This window comes from Myotis davidii, unplaced genomic scaffold (genome assembly GCF_000327345.1).
Source record: "Myotis davidii unplaced genomic scaffold, ASM32734v1 scaffold94, whole genome shotgun sequence".
NCBI lineage: Eukaryota > Metazoa > Chordata > Mammalia > Chiroptera > Vespertilionidae > Myotis > Myotis davidii.
Genome location: NW_006285313.1, coordinates 2,336,733 through 2,343,982, shown reverse-complemented (window position 1 = coordinate 2,343,982; position 7,250 = coordinate 2,336,733). Strand labels below are relative to the sequence as shown.

General features: G+C 50.6%; 1 long non-coding RNA gene across 1 annotated transcript in view; it reads left to right on the top strand.

Moving 5' to 3' along the window:
* The first annotated feature begins 1,748 nt into the window (after positions 1-1,748).
* Positions 1,749-7,250, top strand: part of LOC107181885 — a 13,881-nt gene continuing 8,379 nt past the window's right edge. The window contains exon 1 of the long non-coding RNA XR_001512595.1: positions 1,749-2,307. This is a non-coding gene — a long non-coding RNA (uncharacterized LOC107181885). The remainder of the gene's footprint in view (positions 2,308-7,250) is intronic.

Genomic DNA, 7,250 nt, shown 5'->3' with positions numbered 1-7,250 from the left:
ACATTATTTCTGCGCTGTGCCTGTGTGGATGTTTCTGGAAAAGATTAGCATTTGAATTGGTAGACTAAGTAAGCCAGATGACCTTCCCCAATGTGAGTGGACATCATCCGATCCAGTGCGGGCCTGACTAGAACAAAAAGGCAGAGGAAGGCCAGATCTGCTCTCTGGCTGACAGCCTGAGCTGAGCCAGGGATCTCCTTTGCCCTTGGCGTCCCTGCTTCTCAGGCTTTCAGACCCAGGCTGGCATCTACACCATCGGCTCTCCAGCTCTCAGCCCTCGGAATTATACCACCAGCTTTCTGGGGTCTCCAGCTTGCAGATAGTAGGACTTCTCAGCCTGCAAGATTCATGAGCCAATACCTTATAGGTCACACACACACACTGTTTCTCTCTCAAGAACCCTAATACAGTATTCAACTCAGCTCACTTTCATAAACATTTATGGAGGGATCATGTCACATCTGTTTATAGCTTTGATTACTACCTAAAGTATTTAAAATAAAATCTGATCTCCTCACCTTGGCTCACAAGGTCCTGCATGAGCTCACCAGTCTCTTCTCAAGTCACTCTGCCTGAGTCACTCCCTACCTCCTGCAACACCAGCCTTCTAGCTCCTCCAACAGGCCATGCTGTAGTCCAATCAGCTTCTGGGCACACTGTTGCCTCTGCCAGGACTGCTCTCTGGCATCCTTCATATATGGTAGTCCTTCCGATTTGAATTGATTGTCTCTCCCTCTCATTCCCTAACAGAGTAATTGATTTATTTCCTTCATAGCACTTAGCTCAGGGGTCCTCAAACTACGGCCCGCGGGCCACATGCAAATACAAATATTGTATTTGTTCCCGTTTTGTTTTTTTACTTCAAAATAAGATATGTGCAGTGTGCATAGGAATTTGTTCATAGTTTTTTTTTAAAACTATAGTCCGGCCCTCCAACGGTCTGAGGGACAGTGAACTGGCCCCCTGTTTAAAAAGTTTGAGGACCCCTGACTTAGTATCTCTTGTATTTGCACTTATTTTCCATCTTTCCCACTAGCCTGTAAGCTTCATGAGAGGCCTCTTTATCTGTCTTCCTCACTATTGTATCCAAGACATTTAATAGACTGGCACACAGGCATTTAAAAAAAAATCTATGAATAAATGATGATTACAGAGATAAACAAGACAGTCTTTACATTTAAGAAGGGTACAACCCATCTGGCATGGCAAATAAACAGAGAAAGAAGTCAAGAGAAAGGAACCAAGTGAGGGGGTCTTAAAGAAATTTCATCCTGCCGGGATGGGAACGGGGGGACAAGGCATTGCGGGCAAGGTCAAGAGCTGAAGCCACAGAACACAAGCATGTAGTACGCTGGCCAAAGTCTGATCTGGCTACAGTGCACTGTGCCAAATGCTAAGAGTCTTAAATGCTTCCAGAAATTTAGATTACAGTCTGCAAACAAGAGGCGTCTAAGTTTTTAAGGAGAAAGGCAGGAAGATCTGTCCTACATAGTTCACCCTGCAACCATGTAGTCCATAGTCCATAATGGTGTGTGTCTGCATTCGATTTTTAAGAGGCTATAGCAACAGAGTATTTCAGATGAAGACAGTCTGCAGCCGGATCAGCCTTTCCCAAAGAAAAGATAAACTTTATCTCTGCTTTAGAACAAGCCCGGGTAGACAAAAATTTGGTTTTCAGGAAAAAATAAGTGTTACAGGTACTAAGCCAGAATTACAGGTACTAAGCCAGAAACTGGAGTTATCCCTCTGTCACTCCTTAGCTAGACCAACCAACAGCGACCAGCAGCTCCCAAAAGGCTGTATTTCTGTGACGATCCCTGATAACACAGGGCACAATCCTCAAACGGCTAGAATCCAATAGTTAATCCAAAAAAAAAAAACAACCACACCAAAAACAAAAACCCTGAATCTCGCCTACCCATCCTTAAGAGGGCGACTTCACCTCCTCTTCAACAGACGTGGCAGCACAAAAAAAGACAGAGCCATGCCACCAGCTGTCAAGGGTGTAAACAGCGCCATTCCTGCCACCATCCTAGACAGTCTCCAGCGCCGAAGGAACCGGGCGGAAGGAACTGGGCATCGAACCACCCCGAGCCGCAAGCGGTGTTTATTTCTGGAGCAGATGCTAGCGATCTGGGCCACCCAAAGCGCGCGTGCAGGAGAGACAGCGGTCACCTGGATCGCACCAACGGAAGTCAGTACCAAGACACAAAATGCAACCTGTCACAGCGAGGAGCAAGGCTGGCAGCAGAACGATGGCTGCGGCAGCCAAGTCCCAGAGGGCGCCGCGCGCCGCCAGGTACAAAGGTGCGCGCCAGTCGCACCTGGGGTCTAGGGGTCGCCCGGCTCCTCCTCGCCGGCGCCCTGCCTGCCTATTCCGGGGGCCCCTGCGCAGAAGAGCGCTCGGGCCAGAGAGGGTCTTTCCAAAGCGGCCGGGGCTGGGGCACCTCGGGTGCAGGCCGGGGGGTGTGGGGTGCAGGGTGCGGGGGTCGTGGGGGCTGCAGAGGGAAGCAGTACCTCCCTCGCCCCGGAAATGACCCTCATCGATGTTTTATAAAAAGGAGTCTTATGACATATATTTTCTACACCTGGCTTGTGTCATGAACCAGAAAACCCCTGTGGAACCCCTTCCAAATGAACTGGCATTTGTTTACTGCATTCTCAGTGATGGCTGCATAATGATCCAGGGTAGGGGGCACCATCCAGGGTTGCCTTCCCCCAACTCTTTACCACTAGGACACATCAGGCACACAACTTCTGGGTCTCCCCTCCCCAGGCTGGGCTGGAGGTCGCGCCCGCGCGGTGGGGTCCCTCTGCGCCCTGAATCCCGGCTCTTCCAGGATGGGTGAGCTTTGCAAACCTGAGGTCGCTGGTCCCACTCAGGTCCCTAAACTGGCCCGGCCCGGGCCCCCTACAGCCTTTGTTCCAAAATTTTCAGCCTCCAGTCCCTCATGCGAAATTTTACACCTCGTATCCTCGAAAGCCTCGCCCCCAATCTCACGCAAAATCCTCTCCGCCCTTGGCCTCCAAATCCATTGCTTCTCTTCGTTTTGCGACCTGGAAACCCTTCCTGCCCCCGCTTCAACCTTCCTCGATCCGCGTGTCCCTTGCGTAGAGCGAGGCGGCGCCCAGCTCCGTTCCACTAAGTAAGGGCAGGAGCGCATAATTTTAACCCCAAAAGGTGAACCGGGACTGAATCTAAGGGTCAGCCGCTGTCACTTGATCGCCCTGGTTGTTTTACAGCAATTGGAGCAATGCAGTCTATAGTCAATGGATTTTTGTTTTGTTTTTGCCAAGGTCTGATCTCGGAGGGGTAAGCATCCAGATGGAACAGGGTGAGTGGAACACCCCACCACCACCACCACCCCGGGGCGTAATTGAGCAGGATCAGCTTTGCCAAGCAGGCATTAAAGCAGGAGTGGGAGAGGGAGGCATGTCATGAATTGTGAGCGAGAGAGAACACCATTTATCTTACCTGATTTCTTATTTTTCTTTGCTTTTCCAAAGGCAGGAAAGCGTAAGGGCTTTGGGGACTGCAGTCAGACCTGTACTTCACACAGGCCATTTACTTTACCAGAAGTGAGATGGTGGACCAGTTAAGAATGCCTAATTCTAAAGCGTGTTTACGCTAAAAACCAGGTGGCTTATGGATGGCAATGAAGCTAGAGATTCAATAAATGTTCATTATTCAAGCCTATACATCCATCCATCCATCACTAAGTTTTCCAAATTTTTCCATGTGCTGGAGAAAGTTTCCTCCCAATTATTTGGAAAAGTGAAATGATCCTCCCACTTCCACCGCCCCACCCCCCAAAAAAATCCCACTCCATTTCCTCAGTTCACCATATCATTAATGCTCTGTGGTTTTGTCTAATATTAATTACCCTTCCCTCCCCCCTCCACAGGACAATATTAACCATGTTTATTTTTGGTATCTTACGACTTTGACCTCCTAAAAATGGTGCTGACTGTGAATAGACTACCCTGCTACGACTAATTCCTAAAGAGAGCAAGCAACTTACTTGGGCGTGCACCTCTCATATGCAAGCAACCACCCCTTTTATCTCACACTCACACACCAAGCTAATACTTCCCCTGCTCTCAATCATCCCAGGGCCAGGCACCAGGCAACCAGAGAGCACCCCTGTACTCCCAAGCCCACATTTATTCTTCCAAACTGTCTTCCCAGGGCAGGCCCCAATAAAGGCTCCAGCCTAAAATTTCCCCCAGCTCCCGCTCTGCCTCCTGACCAAGGCCTAATGCTCCGCGGTGGCCCTGCATGTCCCGGTTGTGCCCCTTCTCCAGGGAAATGTAAGACAACTCTTTCCATGGCAGGGGCTTTGCCATGGGGGCACTCTGTCATCTCCATATGTTAAAGGCCCTTGGATACAAACGAGACACTTCCAGCACGCGGCCCCCTCTGCAGGCTCACTTTTGAAGGTGCTGGGGAGAAAAGGCCCGCAGGGGTGCAGGAAAGCCCAGACTGTTCTGGGTGAGGCTGGCCTGTCCACTTGGCCTGGTCCCTGGGCCTTCAGACCAATCCCCTCCTCTTAGGGCCCGTCACCAGGGGCCCTTGTCACCCATTCTAGAAGCTTCTGTGGCCAGTTTCTCGAGCTCCTGCTTTCTGAGAGACCGCTGCTTGCCCAAAGCTCCCGGGGCCCTTGGAGAGGCAAGGATGTAACACAGGCCAGGGCGCCATCCACCAGTTCGATAGCCTGTGGGGCCGGGGGGGCCACTAGGGTTGGAGTCTTACTGTGTCCTGTTGAGGATTAAACAGGTCAGTCTGCCCACTGTCCTTCCCGTAGTCCGTGGCAGACTTGGGCATGGCTGAGTGAGGGACACTTGGCACGCAGGTTTGGGTGGGCTAATGCTGGGCTATTTGGGGGGAGTCCTGGGGGGAAGACACTCCCCAGGAGGAAGGGAAAGTTCAGTCTGTGCCCTCGCTCTGCCCTGGGCCCTAGGAGGCTGCTGGCTCCTTTGTCTGGTTCCCTTGACACCCGGCTTCCAGATGGCTCAGCCGGTGGAAAGCCATTGAAGGAGATTGGAGAAGGGGCAGAAAAGGGAAGTTAGGGTGTCTAATTCCACCAGCTGGGGTTGGCCATGGCTGTGCCCTGCAGGTCCAGTGACACGGTACCCTCCCCTTGGCTTATTAAATTTTTTTAAACATTTTACATTCGTCTTAGAAGAAAAACCTGAAAAGCAGTCTTGGTAATCAGACGAGACTGGAAGAGACCGAGCCAGTACTTGATAACCTAGATCAGAAGTTCAATGCTGAGCTGTGGAAGTTCAGAAACGACTTGTTTTCCACCCAGGGAGAGGCGGGTGATATGGTAGGTCCATGCAGTTCCACAGGGATGCGGGGGAAATTGCCAAGGACGGAGCAGAAGGCTCAGACCCACCGCCACAGTGGTGATGTGGCGATAACAGCGGTGACGACGCGGCCTTTATCTAGCATTCACCGTGCCCCCGGGTCCACGCAAAGAAGCAGTAAAGGCGGGACCAGAATTGCAACCAAGGGAGCGACCCTGGCCTATACCACATCAGATAGGCCTGGAGTTTGGACAGTCTGGAGTCTGTTACAGTGCCAGGACCCTGACAGCGTATTTTGTCCACAAACACTCTGGTGTTCAGAAGAGTGCTGTGAGGTGGCCAGTGGTCACCGAGGCTCAGAGAAATGATCTTGCCCAAAGTGACAGTGACCGGTGAACAAACAAAGCTAAATTGAGGCTCATTTTCCAGACCTTTTTATAGATCATCTCATCCCCTCAAGTCTCCCACTTGGCTTACAGGAGAAAAAGAGGAGCTCCTCTAAGCATTTTTCCTTCTGAATCCCTCTTACAGGGTCTAGAGCTGGTGGACCCATAGGGAGATTTTTCATGCTTAATGCAGATATACGTGACTGCCCCCAGGAACTAGTTTCTTGGGGGCATTTCATTTGTCGTAGGGGAAAGTGGGGGAGGGAAATGCCTGTGAGTCTGTTCACCCTTGGGTCAGGGGGAAGCCAGGTCTTCTCCTTCTCCTCCTCCCTGTTTTCTGCCCTTTCTCTTCCTCTTCTCTGCTGGTCCTTAATTAAACATTCCTGCCCCAGGTTGAAACACTTAGATGTGGAAAACTGCCTGTAGTGCGCAATCTGACCACCAGGGGGCAGCACGAGACCGTAGCTTTGTCGGTCTGGCCAGGACCAGGTCCTTTTAAATCAGTGATCTGATCTTGGGTTCCCAGGCCTGTCTGCACATTAGAATCATCTGATGACCTTTTGTAAAATCACGGGTGCTTGATGTTATATAATTGGCTTGTGGTCTCCACCTCAAGTCAATTGCATCTTCTATGCCTGGGGGTGGGGCACAGGTGTTGCTAGTCTTTTCCGTTTCTCGGGTACACAGAGTTGAGAACCACTCATGGAGAACATTAAATCCTGAAAACTGTAAAGGCTTTCAGGAATCACCTAACCGTTTTCCCTAAAGAGGTGCCAGAGGGTAAACTGTTCTCTCACATCGGACCAGGGGCAGCAGGAGCAGATGGGGACACCAGCCCCGTCCAGCGTGAGGGAGCTACTCCAGTAAAGGATCAGTTTTGATAAGAGTTAGGCGGGTTTACTTCTTAGCTGACGCCACCTCCCCTGTGCGCTCTGGGAAGCTGTCAGCAATCCGTGGGTGCATTCACAGATCCCAGCAGGCTTGTTTTTGTTTCAGAAGCTGACAAGCTGATGCTAAAATTTATGTAGGAATTCCAGAGCCAAACAATTCTTCCAGAAGAACACAGCTGACAAATGTAATCTGCCTGACTTTAAGGCAATATAAACATGCAGTAGTGAAGTAGATTTAAGTATGTGAAGATTTAATAGAAATCAATAGGATAATATGTGCATAAGGGCTATTGTTTTTCAAGTATTAAAGTGCCAGGGTAATTGGGAGAAGAATGGTGTTTTTAACAGATAGTGCTGGTAAAATGTAGAACCACCAGGAGTTCTACAGCTGCAGGAAATGACTTCGGCCAACAGCCACGTGAGCGTGGAGGACTGGGCCTCAGGTGAGCCTGCAGCCCTGGCCCACACCTGGATCGCACGAAGCCTATGAGGCACTCAGCAGAAGAACCGCAGAAATGGAGACAATAGCTCTGGCTGATTTGGCTCAGTGGATAGAGCATCGGTCTGTGGACTGAGGGGTCCCAGGGTCGATTCCAGCCAAGGGCATGTACCTCGGTTGCAGGCACATCTCCAATGGGAGGTGTGCGGGAGGTAGCTGATCGAT